Raw genomic sequence first — 17438 nt, forward strand, 5'->3', positions numbered from 1 at the left:
ATCAGAATCATAGGGATCCCAGAAGAGGAAAAGAGGAAAGAGTGGTAGAAGGGTTATGTGAGCAAATCATAGCGGAAAAAGTTCCTAATTGGGAAAGACACAGACATCAAAATCCAGGAGGCAGAGAGGACTCCCATTAGATTCACCAAAAACTGACCATTAACAAAAATTAAACCATCAAACAAAAATTAAAGGAGTTTGTGACCACTAAACCAGCTCTGCAAGAAATTTTAAGGGGGACTCTGAGGGGAGTAAAGATGAAAAATATGAATAAATAAAGACCAAAAGCAACAAAGACTAGAAAGAACCAGAGAACACCTCCATAAATTCCAACTCTACAAGCAACATAATGGCAATAAATTCGTATTTGTCAGTACTCACTTTAAACGTCAATGGACTCAATGCTTCAAAGACATAGGGTAACAGAATGGATAAGAAAACAAGATCCATCTATATGCTGTTTACAAGAGACCCACTTTAGACCTAAAGACACCTTCAGATTGAAAATAAGGGGATGGAGAACCATCTATCATGTTAATCATCCACAAAAGAAAGCCAGAGTAGCCATACTTATATCAGACAATCTAGACTTTAAAATAAAGACTGTAACAAGTGATGAAGAAAGTCATGATATCATAATTAAGAGGTATATCCACCAAGAAAACCTAACAATTGTAAAAATTTATGCACCAAATGTGGAAACACCCAAATATATAAATCAATTAATCACAAAAATAAATAAACTCATTGATAATAATACCATAATAGTAGGGGACTTCGAGACCCCACTTAAACCAATGGACAGATCATCTGATCAGAAAATCAACAAGGAAACAATGGCTTTGAATGACACACTGGACCAGATGGACTTAACAGATGTATTCAGAACATTTCATCTTAAAGCAGTGGAATGTACATTCTTCTCCAGTGCACGTGGAACATTCTCCAGAATAGACCACATACTGTATCAAAAATCATCCCTCAACAAGTACAAAAAGATCGAGATCATACTGTACATATTTTCAGACCACAATACTAGGAAACTCGAAATCCAGCACAAGAAAAAATGTGGAAAGGTAACAAATACTTGAAGACTAAAGAACATCCTACTAAAGAATGAATGGGCTAACCAAGAAGTTAAATAGGAAATTAAAAAGTACATGGAAGCCAATAAAAATAAAAACCCCACAACCCGAAACCTCTGGGATGCAGCAAAGGCAGTCATAAGAGGAAAATATACAGCAATCCAGGCCTTAATAAAGAAGGAAGAAAGGTCCCAGATACACAGCCTAACCTTACACCTTAAATATCTGGAAAAACAACAGCAAATAAAACCCAAATAAGCAGAAGACGGGAAATAGTAGAGCAGAAATTAATGCTACAAAAACAAAAAACAAACAAACAAAAAACAGTAGAACAGATCAATGAAACCAGAAGCTTATTCTTTGAAAGAATTAACAAAATTGATAAACCATTAGCCAGTTTGGTCAAAAGGAAAAAAGAAAGGACCCAAATTAACAAAATCACAAATGAAAGAGGAGAGATCACACCAACACATCAGAAATAAAAACAATAGTAAGAGAATATTATGAGCAATTATATGCCAATAAAACGGGCAATCTGAAAGTAATGGACAAATTCCTAGAAACATATAAACTACCAAAACTGAAACAGGAAGAAATAGAAAATCGGAACAAACCATAACCAGTAAGGAAATCGAATTAGTAATAAAAAATCTGACAAAAAACAAGAGTCTAGGGCCAGATGGCTTTCCAGGGGAATTCTACCAAACATTTAAGGAAGAGTTAACACCTATTCTCTTGAAGCTGTTCCAAAAAATAGAAATGGAAGGAAAACTTTCAAACTCTTTCTATGAAGCCAGCATTACCACGACTCCAAAACCAGACACTCCACAAAAAAGGAGAAGTATAGACTAATTTCTCTGATGAACATGGATGCAAAAATCCTCAAGATATTAGCCAACTGGATCCAACAATACATTAAAAAAATTATTCACCACAACCAAGTGGGATTTATACCTGGGATGCAGGGCTGGTTCAATAACCACAAAACAATCAATGGGATTCATCACATCAATAAAAGAAAAGACAAGAAGGGCCCCTGGGTGGCTCAGTCAGTTGGGCGACTGGCTTCAGCTCAGGTCATTATCTCACAGTTCATGGTTTTGAGCCCCACATCGGGCTCTGTGCTGATGGCTCAGAGCTTGGAGCCTGCTTCCCATTCTGTGTCTCCCTCTCTCTCTGCTCCTCCCCCTGCTTGCAGCCTGCCTCTCTCCCTCTCTCAAAAATAAATAAACATTTAAAAAAAGGACAAGAACCATATGATCCTCTCAATAGATGCAGATAAAACATTTGACAAAATACAGCATACTTTCTTGATAAAAACCCTCAAGAGGGGTGCCTGGGTGGCTCAGTTGGTTAAGTGTCCAACTTCGGCTCAGGTCATGATCTCATGGTTTGTAGGTTTGAGCCCCATGCCAGGCTCTGTGCTGACAGCTCAGAGCCTGGAGCTTGCTTCAGATTCTGTGTCTCCCTCTCTCTCTCTCTCTCCCCCTCCCCTGCTTGCACTCTGTCTCTCTCTCTCTCTCTCTCTCTCTCTATCTCTCTCTCTCTCCCAAAAGTAAACAAACATTAAAATTTTTTTAAAAACCCTCCCAAAAGTAGGGATAGAAGGATCATAACTCAATTTCATAAAAGCCATATACAAAAGACCCACCACTGATATCATCCTCAATGGGGAAAAACTGAGAGTGTTCCCCCTAAGGTCAGGAACAAGACTGCGATGTCCACTCTCGCCACAGCTATTCAACATAGTATTAAAAGTCTTAGTCTCAGCAATCGGACAGACAAAGAAATAAAAGGCATCCAAATCGTTCAGGAGGAGGTCCAAATTTCACTCTTCGCAGATGACAAGATACTGTATATGGAAAATCCAAAATATTCCACCAAAACCCAGCTAGAATTGATTCATGAATTCAGCAAAGTTGCAGGATAAAAAATGAATGCACAGAAATTGTTTGCATTCCTATACACCAACAATGAAGTGACAGAAAGATAAATCAAGGAATTGATCCCATTTATAATTGCACCAAAAACCATAAATACCTAGGAATAAATCTAAACAAAGAGGTGAAAAATCTATACACTGAAAACTATAGAAAGCTTATGAAAAAATTGAAGAAGACACCAAAAAATGCGAAAATATTCCATGCTTCTGGATAAGAACAAATATAATTAAAATGTCAATACTACCCAAAACAATTTACATATTCAATGCAGTCCTTATCAAGATATCACCAGAGTAAGTACACAAAGATGGCAGTGTAGGAGGACTCGGCTCACTGAGAGTCCTGACGCTGATTACTTAGATTCCACCTACACCTGCCTAACTAACCGAGAAAACCACTAGAAGACTAGCAGAATGGAGTCTCCGGAGCCAAACCCAGACTAGAGGCCCACGAAAGAGGGTAGGAAGGGCAGAGAGGTGGTTCACGCTGCACGGACTGGCGGGAGGGAGCCGGGGCAGAGGGGCAGCCTGCCGGCCAAGCAGAGCTCAGTTTGGTGGGGAACAAAGGCGCTCGCCAGAGCCATCTCCCTGCCCATCCCCCACCCAAAATCCCAAAGGGAAACAGTTCCTGCCAGGGAACATGCTTACTCTGTGCAAATACCCAACACTGTGCTTCTGCGGAGCCACCCCTCCGGCAGCGGGTCTCACTCCCTCCAGCTGCCAAAGGGCCCCTCCTGAAGTGGATCACCTAAGGAGAAGAGAGCTAAACCTGCCCCTCCTGCCCCCGGGTACCTTGCGTACCCACCCCAGCTAATACGCCAGATCCCCAGCACCACAAGCCTGGCAGTGTGCAAGTAGCCCAGATGGGCCACGCCACCCCACAGTGAATCCTGCCCCTGGGAGAGGGGAAGAGAAGGCACACACCAGTCTGACTGTGGCCCCAGAAGTGGGCTGGGGGCAGACATCAGGTCTGACTGCGGCTCCGCCCACCAGCTCCAGTTATACACCAGGGCACAGGGGAAATGCCCTGCAGGTCCACACCACTCCAGGGACTATCCAAAATGACCAAACGGAAGAATTCCCCTCAGAAGAATCTCCAGGAAATAACAACAGCTAATGAACTGATCAAAAAGGATTTAAATAATATAACAGAAAGTGAATTTAGAATAATAGTCATAAAATTAATCACTGGGCTTGAAAACAGTATAGAGGACAGCAGAGAATCTCTTGCTACAGAGATTAAGGGACTAAGGAACAGTCAGGAGGAGCTGAAAAACGCTTTCAACGAAATGCAAAACAAAATGGAAACGACGACGGCTCGGATTGAAGAGGCAGAGGAGAGAATAGGTGAACTAGAAGATAAAGTTATGGAAAAAGAGGAAGCTGAGAAGAAGAGAGATAAAAAAATCCAGGAGTATGAGGGGAAAATTAGAGAACTAAGTGATACACTAAAAAGAAATAATATACGCATAATTGGTATCCCAGAGGAGGAAGAGAGAGGGAAAGGTGCTGAAGGTGTACTTCAAGAAATAATAGCTGAGAACGTCCTTGAACTGGGGAAGGAAAAAGGCATTGAAATCCAAGAGGCACAGAGAACTCCCTTCAGACGTAACTTGAATCGATCTTCTGCACGACATATCATAGTGAAACTGGCAAAATACAAGGATAAAGAGAAAATTCTGAAAGCAGCAAGGTATAACGTGCCCTCACATATAAAGGGAGATTTATAAGACTCGTGACTGATCTCTCTTTTGAAACTTGGCAGGCCAGAAAGGATTGGCACGAGATCTACAATGTGCTGAACAGAAAAAAAATATGCAGCCGAGAATCCTTTATCCAGCAAGTCTGTCATTTAGAATAGAAGGAGAGATAAAGGTCTTCCCAAACAAACAAAAACTGAAGGAATTTGTCACCACTAAACCATCCCTACAAGAGATCCTAAGGGGGATCCTGTGAGATAAAGTACCAGGGACATCACTATAAGCATAAATCAAACAAATTTCACAATGAATCTAAACCCGTATCTTTCTACAATAACACTGAATGTAAATGGATTAAATGCACCAACCAAAAGACATAAGGTATCAGAATGGATAAAAAAACAAGACCCATCTATTTGCTGTCTACAAGAGACACATTTTAGATCTGAGGACATCTTTAGATTGAGAGTGAGGGGATGGAGAACTATTTATCATGCTACTGGAAGCCAAAAGAAAGCTGGAGTAGCCATACTTATATGAGACAAACTAGACTTTAAATTAAAGGCTGTAACAAGAGATGAAGAAGGGCATTATATAATCATTACAGGGTCTATCCACCAGGAAGAGCTAACAATTATAACTGTCTATGTGCCAAATACCGGAGCCCCCAAATATATAAAACAATTACTCATAAACATAAGCAACCTTATTGATAAGAATGTGGTAATTGCAGGGGACTTTACCACTCCACTTACAGAAATGGATAGATCATATAGACACATGGTCACTAAAGAAATAAGGGCCCTGAATGATACATTGGATCAGATGGACTTGACAGATATATTTAGAACTCTGCATCCCAAAGCAACAGAATATACTTTCTTCTCGAGTGCACATGGAACATTCTCCAAGATAGATCATATACTGGGTCACAAAACAGCCCTTCATAAGTATACAAGAATTGAAATTATACCATGCATACTTTCAGACCACAATGCTATGAAGCTTCAAATCAACTGCAGGAAAAAGTCTGGAAAACCTCCAAAAGCATGGAGGTTAAAGAACACCCTACTAACGAATGAGTGGGTCAACCAGGCAATTGGAGAAGAAATTAAAAAATATATGGAAACAAACGAAAATGAAAATACAACAATCCAAATGCTTTGGGATGCAGTGAAGGCAGTCCTGAGAGGAAAACACATCGCAATCCAGGCCTATCTCAAGAAACAAGAAAAATACCAAATACAAAATCTAACAGCACACCTAAAGGAAATAGAAGCAGAACAGCAAAGGCAGCCCAAACCCAGCAGAAGAAGAGAAATAATAAAGATCAGAGCAGAAATAAACAATATAGAATCTAAAAAAACAGTAGAGCAGATCAACGAAACCAAGAGTTGGTTTTTTGAAAAAATAAACAAAATTGACAAACCTCTAGCCAGGCTTCTCAAAAAGAAAAGGGAGATGACCCAAATAGATAAAATCATGAATGAAAATGGAATTATTACAACCAATCCCTCAGAGATACAAACAATTATCAGGGAATACTATGAAAATTATATGCCAACAAATTGGACAACCTGGAAGAAATGGACAAATTCCTAAACACCCACACTCTTCCAAAACTCAATCAGAAGTAAATAGAAAGCTTGAACAGACCCATAACCGCCAAGGAAATTGATTGGTTATTAAAAATCTCCCAACAAATAAGAGTCCAGGACCAGATGGCTTCCCAGGGGAGTTCTACCAAACGTTTAAAGCAGAGATAATACCTATCCTTCTCAAGCTATTCCAAGGAATAGAAAGGGAAGGAATAATTCCAGACTCATTCTATGAAGCCAGTATTACTTTGATTCCTAAACCAGACAGAGACCCAGCAAAAAAGAGAACTACAGGCCAATATCCCTGATGAATATGGATGCAAAAATTCTCAATAAGATACTAGCAAATCGAATTCAACAGCATATAAAAAGAATGATTCACCATGATCAAGTGGGATTCATTCCTGGGATGCAGGGCTGGTTCAACATTCGCAAATCAATCAACGTGATACATCACATTAATCAAAGAAAAGAGAAGAAACCTATGATCCTGTCAATCGATGCAGAAAAGGCCTTTGACAAAATCCAGCACCCTTTCTTAATAAAAACCCTTGAGAAAGTCGGGATAGAAGGAACATGCTTAAAGATCATAAAAGCCATTTATGAAAAGCCCACAGCTAACATCATCCTCAACGGGGAAAAACTGAGATCTTTTCCCTGAGATCAGGAACACGACAGGGATGCCCACTCTCACTGCTGTTGTTCAACATAGTGCTGGAAGTTCTAGCATCAGCAATCAGACACCAAAAGGAAATCAAAGGCATCAAAATTGGCAAAGATGAAGTCAAGCTTTCGCTTTTTGCAGATGACATGATACTATACATGGAAAATCCGATAGATTCCACCAAAAGTCTGCTAGAACTGATACAGGAATTCAGCAAAGTTGCAGGATACAAAATCAATGTACAGAAATCAGTTGCATTCTTATACACTAACAATGAAGCAACAGAAAGACAAATAAAGAAACTGATCCCATTCACAATTGCCCCAAGAAGCATAAAATGCCTAGGGATAAATCTAACCAAAGATGTAAAAGACCTCTATTTTGAAAACTATAGAAAGCTTATGAAGGTAATTGAAGAAAATATAAAGAAATGGAAAGACATTCCCTGCTCATGGATTGGAGGAATAAATATTGTCAAAATGTCAATACTACCCAAAGCTATCTACACATTCAATGCAATCCCAATCAAAATTGCACCAGCATTCTTCTCGAAACTAGAACAAGCAATCCTAAAATTCATATGGAACCACAAAAGACCCCGAATAGACAAAGTAATTTTGAAGAAGAAGACCAAAGCAGGAGGCATCACAATCCCAGACTTTAGCCTCTACTACAAAGCTGTCATCATCAAGACAGCATGGTATTGGCACCAAAACAGACACATAGACCAATGGAATAGAATAGAAACCCCAGAACTAGACCCACAAATGTATGGCCAACTCATCTTTGACAAAGCAGGAAAGAACATGCAATGGAAAAAAGACAGTCTCTAACAAATGGTGCTGGGAGAACTGGACAGCAACATGCAGAAGGTTGAAACTAGACCACTTTCTCACACCATTCACAAAAATAAACTCAAAATGGATAAAGGACCTGAATGTCAGACAGGAAACCATCGAAACCCTAGAGGAGAAAGCAGGAAAAGACCTCTCTGACCTCAGCCGTAGCAATCTCTTACTCGACACATCCCCAAAGGCAAGGGAATTAAAAGCAAAAGTGAATTACTGGGACCTTATGAAGTTAAAAAGCTTCTGCACAGCAAAGGAAACAACCAACAAAACTAAAAGGCAACCAACGGAATGGGAAAAGATATTTGCAAATGACATATCGGACAAAGGGCTAGTAACCAAAATCTATAAAGAGCTCACCAAACTCCACACCCGAAAAACAAATAACCCAGTGAAGAAATGGGCAGAAAACATGAATAGACACTTCTCTAAAGAAGACATCCGGATGGCCAACAGTCACATGAAAAGATGCTCAACGTCGCTCCTCATCAGGGAAATACAAATCAAAACCACACTCAGATATAACCTCACGCCAGTCAGAGTGGCCAAAATGAACAAATCAGGAGACTATAGATGCTGGTGAGGATGTGGAGAAATGGGAACCATCTTGCACTGTTGGTTGGAATGCAAATTGGTGCAGCCACTCTGGAAAGCAGTGTGGAGGTTCCTCAGAAAATTAAAATAGACCTATCCTATGACCCAGCAATAGCACTGCTAGGAGTTTACCCAAGGGATACAGGAGTGCTGATGCATAGGGCCACTTGTACCCCAATGTTTATAGCAGCACTCTCAACAATAGCCAAATTATGGAAAGAGCCTAAATGTCCATCAACTGATGAATGGACAAGGAAATTGTGGTTTGTACACACAATGGAGTACTACATGGCAATGAGAAAGAACGAAATATGGCCCTTTGTAGCAACGTGGATGGAACGGGAGAGTGTGATGCTAAGTGAAATAAGCCATACAGAGAAAGATAGATACTATATGTTTTCACTCTTATGTGGATCCCGAGAAACTTAACAGAAACCCATGGGGGAGGGGAAGGAAAAAAAAGAGGTTAGAGTGGGAGAGAGCCAAAGCATAAGAGACTCTTAAAAATTGAGAACAAACTGAGGGTTGATGCGGGGTGGGAGGGGGGGAGGGGGGGTGATGGGTATTGAGGAGGACACCTTTTGGGATGAGCACTGGGTGTTGTATGGAAACCAGTTTGACAATAAATTTCATATATTGAAAAAAAAATAAAGGAGGAAGTACAACTTAAGTAAAAAAAAAAAAAAGATATCACCAGAGTTCTTCACAGAGCTAGAGCAAACAATCCTAAAATTGGTATAAAACCAGAGAAGACCCCGAATAGCCAAAGCAATCTTGAAAAAGAAAACCAAAGCAGGAGGCATCACAATCCCAGACTTCAAGCTGTACTACAAAGCTGTAATCGTCAACACCGTCTGTTACTGGCACAAAAACAGACACTCAGATCAATGGAACAGAATAGAGAACCCAGAAATTGACCTACAAACCTATAGCCAACTAATCTTTCCAAAACAGGAAAGGATATCCAATGGATTAAAGACAGTCTCTTCAGGAAGTGGTGCTGGGAAAACTGGACAGTGACATTCAGAAGAATGAACCTGGACCGCTTTCTTACACAATCCACAAAAAAAAAAACAAAAAACAAAAAACAAAAAACCTCAAAATGGATGAAATACCTCAGTGTAAGGCAGGAAGCCATCAAAATCCTCCAGGAGAAAGCAGGCAAAAATCTCTTTGATCTTGGCCACAGCAACTTCTTACTCAGCACATCTCCAGAGGCAAGGGAAACAAAAGCAAAAATGAACTACTGGGACCTCATCAAAATAAAAAGCTTCTGCACAGTGAAAGAAACAATCATCCAAACTAAAAGGCAACTGACGGAATGGGAGAAGATATTTGCAAATGACACATCAGGTAAAGGGTTAGTATGCAAAATCTATAAAGAACTTACCAAACTCCACCCGAAAAACAAATAATCCAGTGAAGAAATGGGCAAATGACATGAATAGACACTTCTCCAAAGAAGACATCCAAATGGCCAACTGACACATGAAAAAATGTTCCACATCACTCATCATCAGAGAAATACAAATCAAAACTACAATGAGATACCAACTCACAACTGTCAGAATGACTAACATTAACTCGGACAACAAGAGATGTTGGCGAGGATGCAGAGAAAGAGGATCTCTTTTGGACTGCTGGTGGGAATGCAAAATGGAACAGCCACTCTGGAAAGTAGTATGGAGGTTCCTCAAATATTTAAAAATAGAACTACCCTACAACCCAGCAATTGTACTACTAGGTATTTATCCAAGGGATATAGCTATGCTGTTTCTTTTTTTTTTTTTTCAACATTTATTTATTTTTGGGACAGAGAGAGACAGAGCATGAATGGGGGAGGGGCAGAGAGAGAGGGAGACACAGAATCGGAAACAGGCTCCAGGCTCTGAGCCATCAGCCCAGAGCCCGACGCGGGGCTCGAACTCACAGACCGCGAGATCGTGACCTGGCTGAAGTCGGACGCTTAACCGACTGCGCCACCCAGGCGCCCCGCTATGCTGTTTCTAAGGGTCACATGCATCCCAATGTTTATAGCAGCACTATCAACAATAGCCAAAGTATGGAAAGATCCTAAATGTCCATCAACATATGAATGGGTAAAGAAGATGTGGTATATATATACATATACATATATATATGTATATATGTATGTATATATGTATATATATATGTATATATATACACACACATATACATATATGTATATACACACACACACACACACACACACACACAATGGAGTATTACTCAGCAGTAAAAAATAATGAAATCTTGCCATTTGCAACTACATGGATGGAACTAGAGGGTATTATGCTGAACGAAATTAGTCAGAGAAAGACAAATATCATATGAGAACTTTAAGACACAGAACAGATGAACACAAGGGAAGGGAAGCAAAATAATATAAAAACCGGGAGGGAGACAAAACATAAGAGACTCTTAAATATGGAGAACAAACGCAGGGTTACCTGAGGGGTTGTGGAGGGGGGATGGGCTAAATGGGTAAGGGGCTTAAAGAGATATACCCCTGAAATCATTGTTGCACTATATACTATCTTGGATGTAAATTTTAAAAATGAAATTAAATAAATAAATAAACGAATAAACAAATAAATAAATAAGATTAAAAAAAGAAGTAAAGAAATATCAATCCATTGTACTTAAAATAACTGGGCAGATAATCTGAATTAGAGTAATTTCACTGCATGTGAAACATGGTGCATGACTAAAAGCTTATAAAAACATAAATTATTATTTAAGAGTAAATATTAAATATTTCATAACAGTATACAAATATGATTAAGTTTGTCAATAAGTACACAGACATTAACAGGTGATTGCAAGTACTATTACTTTCGGGTTAAAAATCACTGGAAGAAAAATATATTTTGATAACTAGCAGCTTCCCTTTACTTTTCAACTTTTGCTTCACTCATCTTAGGTGAACTGAATATTACTTCACATATAGGCAAATTTTAATAACGTAATTACTGCAAGATTTACAGACAATGCAGTGTGATTTTATAATATCTATATAATTGAATATGTAAATTTTACAGTGACTAGAGCTTGTCAAGTAAAGGAATGAAGTATATTATTTAAGTTTTCATTAATCTTCAGGGACACTAGTGTTATATGTAAATGAAAAAAGAAACCTGCTGTCAATTTTATATATGTATTTCTATACAGTGGGAAATTGCTTTGGAAAAACAAATCCTGATATCTAAGTTGTTTTTTTTTTTTTTTTTTTTGGTGTGTGTTTTTGATGTTTAACTCCTGTCTTTTTTTTTTTTCTGAAATTTATTGACAAATTGGTTTCCATACAACACCCAGTGCTCATCCCAAAAGGTGCCCTCCTCAATACCCATCACCCACCCTCTCCTTCCTCCCACCCCCCATCAACCCTCAGTTTGTTCTAGTTTTTAACAGTCTCTTATGCTTTGGCTCTCTCCCATTCTAACCTCTTTTTTTTTTTTCCTTCCCCTCCCCCATGGGTTCCTGTTAAGTTTCTCAGGATCCACATAAGAGTGAGACCATATGGTATCTGTCTTTCTCTGTATGGCTTATTTCACTTAGCATCACACTCTCCAGTTCCATCCACGTTGCTACAAAAGGCCATATTTCATTTTTTCTCATTGCCATGTAATATTCCATTGTGTATATAAACCACAATTTCTTTATCCATTCATCAGTTGATGGACATTTAGGCTCTTTCCATAATTTGGCTATTGTTGAGAGTGCTGCTATGAACATTGGGGTACACGTGGCCCTATGCATCAGTGCTCCTGTATCCCTTGGATAAATTCCTAGCAGTGCTATTGCTGGGTCATAGGGTAGGTCTATTTTTAATTTTCTGAGGAACCTCCACACTGCTTTCCAGAGCGGCTGCACCAATTTGCATTCCCACCAACAGTGCAAGAGGGTTCCCGTTTCTCCACATCCTCTCCAGCATCTATAGTCTCCTGATTTGTTCATTTTGGCCACTCTGACTGGCGTGAGGTGATACCTGAGTGTGGTTTTGATTTGTATTTCCCTGATAAGGAGCGACGCTGAACATCTTTTCATGTGCCTGTTGGCCATCCGGATGTCTTCTTTAGAGAAGTGTCTATTCATGTTTTCTGCCCATTTCTTCACTGGGTTATTTGTTTTTCGGGTGTGGAGTTTGGTGAGCTCTTTAAAGTTGTTTTAAGTCAATATATTTACCACCTAAAATTAAATAAGTACAACCATTATGTTTAAGATAATTGATATGAACCATCAGGGTTCAGTAATTTCAGATGAATCTGAACAACTAGTGTTGTGTCTTGATTTTAGAATTGGAACACTTGTTGCCTAGTATAGCCACAGCTTCTAACGAGTGTGAATTTGGGAAAAGGGTGTGTCAATTCTAATAAACTAATTTCCTTAACTTTAGAGTGAGGCATTTGATTAGATTTTTATCCGGTGTATTTCTTACTCTAAAAATCTAAGGTCCTTTGATTTTGTTGACATTGGCTGATACCAAGGTATTACAGATTTTCAAGAAAACACTTCAGTAAAGTTGGCTACACTGAAAAGTAAAAATAGACACATCTTATGTGTTGGAAAAAGATGATAATTTTCATAGATACCTAATTTCAATAGAAATTATGAACAAATAATTGCAAGAAAAAATGAGGAAAAATAATGTACATTATTATCAATTCAAAATTTTCAGTCTTGAAATATTATGTGATAACACTTTATATTACTAAGTAATTTTAGTGACCTATAGATTTAAAATGCGTCGGGAAGACAATAGTGCTTAGATAACAGGTACCTAGTTATGGTTGAAGGAAGGCCTAGATCATATTAACACAGTGAATGATCAAGGTAAACACTCTTAATATTGAAATATTAGAAAACAGTATATTATCAAGGATAATACATTTATCTAGGAAATATATAGTTGGATGGAACTATCTCAGAACTGGCAAAGGCCACCAGAAATTTATGTAATTAATGCAATTTTTTAGTTTACTGTCTATTAAATTTGCTTTATTTTTTGTTTTTATATAAATACCAGATAGAAAACAAACAGTGTAATGTTGGTTTCAGGTGCAGAATTTAGTGATTCCACACTTATGTACAACACCAGGTGCTCATGAAAACAAGTGATCTCCTTAATCCCTATCACCTATTTAACCCATCCCCTCACCCCACTTCCCCTATGGAAACCATCTGTTTTTTCTCCATAGTTAAGAGTCTGTTTCTTGGTTTGCCTTCCTCTCTCTTTTTTTCCCTTTGCTCATTTGTTTGTTTCTTAAATTTCACATGAGTGAAATCACATCATTTGTTTTTCTCTGACTGACTTATTTCACTTAGCATAATACAATATAGCTCCATCGATGTTTTGTGCAAATGGCAAGATTTCATTCTTTGTTATGACTAATATTCATATATATATATATATCATTCATATATATCACAACATCTTTATCCATTCATCAGTTGATGGACAGTTGGGCTCTTTTCATACTGTGGCTATTGTTGATAAAGCTGCTATAAACATCAGGGTGCATGTATCCCTTCGAATTAGTATTTTTGTTTCCTTTGGGTAAATACCTAGTAGTGCTATTTCTGGGTAGTAGGGTAATTCTATTTTTAACTTTTTGAGGAACCTCCATACTGTTCTCCAGAGTGGCTGCACCAGTTTGTATTGCCACCAGCAGAGCAAAAGGGTTTACCCTTTCTCCACATCCTCAGCAACACCTGTTGTTCCAGTGTTGTTAAATTGAGCCATTCTGACAGGTGTGAGCTGATATATCATTGTAGTTTTAATTTCTATTTCCCTGATGATGAGAGATGTTGAGCTTCTTTTAATATGCCCATTGGCCATCTGAATGTCTTCTTTGGAAAAATGTCTATTCATGTCTTGTGCCCATTTTTTAACTGCATTCTTTGTTTTTTGAGTGTTGAGTTTTACAAGTTTTTTTATATATATTGATTTTCCTTCAGTGTGCAGAAGCTTTTTATCTTGATGTAGTCCCAATAGTTTATTTTTGCCTGTGTTTGCCTTATCTCAGGAGACTTATATAGTAAGAAGTTGCTATGGCTGATGTCAAAGAGGTTACTGCCTGCATTTTTCTTTAGGATTTTCATGGTTTCCTGCCTCACATTTAGGTCTTACATCCATTTTGAATTTATTTTTTGTGTATAGTGTAAGGAAGAGGTCTGGTTTAATTCTACATGTTGCTGCCCAGTTTTCCCAACACAATTTGTTGAAGAGACTGTCTCTTTTCCATTGGGTATTCTTTCCTGCTTTCTTTTTTTTTTTTTTAATTTTTTTTAACGTTTTATTTATTTTTGAGACAGAGAGAGACAGAGCATGGACGGGGGAGGGGCAGAGAGAGGGGGAGACACAGAATCGGAAGCAGGCTCCAGGCTCTGAGCCATCAGCCCAGAGCCTGACGGGGCTCGAACTCCCGGACCGCGAGATCGTGACCTGAGCTGAAGTCGGACGCTTAACCGACTGAGCCACCAGGCGCCCCTTTCCTGCTTTCTTGAAGATTAGTTGGCCATATAGTTGTGCATTCACTTCTGGGTTTTCTATTCTGTCCCACTTATTTATCTGTCTGTTTTTGTGCCAGTACCACAGTGTCTTGATCACTATAGCTTTGTAATATAACTTGAAGGCCAGAATTGTGATGCGTCCAGCTTTGCTTTTCATTTTCACAGTTGCTTTGGTTATTTGAGGTCTTTTGTATTTCTATATGAACTTTAGGATTGTTTATAATACCTCTTTGGAAAATGCTGGTGGTATTCTGATAGGTATTACAATAAATGTGTAGATTGCTTTGGGTAGTATGGGCATATTAACTATTTGTTCTTCCAACCCATGAGCATGGAATATTTTTCAATTTCTTTCATCAGTTTTCTATAGTTTGCATAATACAGTTATTTTACCTCTGTGATTAGATGTATTCCTAGGTATCTTATGGTTTCTGGTGCAATTGTAAATGGGATAGATTCTTTGATTTCTCTTTCTGATGCTTCTTTATTGGTGTATAGAAATTAAACAGATTTCTGAACATTTATTTTGTATCTTGCAACTATACTGAATGCATGTGTCAGTTCTACCAACTTTTGGTGGAGTATTCCAGGTTTTCCATATAGAGTATTATGTTATCTGCACATATTGAAAGTTTGATTTCCTCCTTGTTGATCTGGGTGCCTTTTATTTCTTTGTGTTGTCTTATTGCTGTGGTTAGGCTTTCCAGCACTATGTTAAATAACAGTAGTGTGAGTGGACATCACTGTCTTGTTCCTGACCATAGGGGAAAAGCTGTCAGTTTTTCCTCATTGATTATGATATTAGCTGTGGGTCTTTCACATGTGGTCTTATGATCTTGATGTTGAGTTATCTTCCTTCTATCCCTATTTTGTTGAGGGCTTTTACCAAGAAAGGATACTGTCTTGTCAAATTCTTTTTCTACATCCACTGAGAGGATCATATGGTTTTTATCCTTTATTTTATTAATGTGGTGTATCACATTGATTGATTTGTAAATAATGAACCACCCTTGCAACCCAAGAATAAATCCCACATGAACATCGTGAGTGATTCTTTTAATGTGTTGCTGATTTGATTTACTAGTTTTTATTGAGAAATTTTGCACACGTGTTAATCAGGAATATTGGCCTGCACTTCTCCTTTTTAATAGGGTCTTTGTCTAGTTTTGGAATCAGGTTAATGCTGGCCTCATAGAATGAATTTAGAAGTTTTCATTCCATTTTTATTTTATTTTATTTTATTTTATTTTATTTTATTTTATTTATTTTTTGGATTAGGTTGAGAAGAATAGGTATTAACTCTAATTTAAATTTTTGGTATAATTCTCCTGTGAAGCAGTCTGGCCCTGGACATTTGTTTGTTGAGAGATTTTTGATTACTGATTCATTTTCTTCTCTGGTTATAGGTCTGTTTAAGTTTTCTATTTCATCTTGTTTCAGTTTTCATAGTTTATATGTTTCTAGGAATTTATCCATTTCTTCCAGGTTGTCCACTTTTGGAGTGTTGCAGGGAGTATGGCTGGAATCGCAAAAGATGAGTTCTCAAACAAAATGCATTTAAGTGAAGGTCCTCAAACTTGAGTTGGAATGAGGCCCTGACTCCAGAATGAAGCTTCTTTTTATTAGGATAATTGCTAAAGACTATGTGCATAAAGTCGGCTAAGCAAGTGTGTTAATCAATCTAATGGTTTAGCTTTTCAAGGTTGAATTTTGAGTTAATTGTTTTCTATAACACTAGGAAGGGGCAGGTGTGAAGGAGGATCTGGCCCTGGACAATGTTAATGGATCTAGGCGCTCCTTTGGAGCTGCATTCAGCTGTGTAAACATGTCCTGAGGCCTTGCACCTTTTCCAGCCCTTCCCTTTTGAAGTCTTTTCCTTTGATGCTTCTCTCCTGCATCCCCCACTTCTCCCCCTTTTTCTTTCATTTGGCAAAACTGGAGGGCAAAGAAGAGGCTTGTGAGGCATTTTCTCAGCTTTGTTGCTCTCCTCTTCTCCAGACTAGGTATATGCAAAGTAATAAGACAAAGATTAACCTAAAATACCAATTGCAGAAAAGCTTAAGGGTTTTATATAATTCATTGGATTCAATCCCGAGATTCGATTAGTTATCTCAGATAGAGAAGGAGCACCAGAAATCATCTCAAGTTTATTTTTGAACATTTCATAGATGTCCTTTTGCAATTGAGCTATATCAGCAGAGGTGTTACCTTAAGAAGGTGTCGATGTACCAGGTCCCATGATATCTTAGATTGATTATATACATAGGAGTGAAACAAAAGGTGGTTATGTTTCAATCACATTGAAGTTTTATCTGTTGTTGTAAAATAATCAATTGATCTCCTAGAAAAATAACAGCTTGTTGCAAGTCAAATAGTTGGTTCTCTATTCAGCTATCATTCAGCCACTGGCTGTTCCACAGCCTTTCTGAATCTTGATGCCAGTTTTGTACAAAGTGGGTGGTTTGTACAGCCT

The sequence above is a fragment of the Prionailurus bengalensis genome, chromosome X (assembly GCF_016509475.1).
Source record: "Prionailurus bengalensis isolate Pbe53 chromosome X, Fcat_Pben_1.1_paternal_pri, whole genome shotgun sequence".
Taxonomy (NCBI): Eukaryota; Metazoa; Chordata; class Mammalia; order Carnivora; family Felidae; genus Prionailurus; species Prionailurus bengalensis.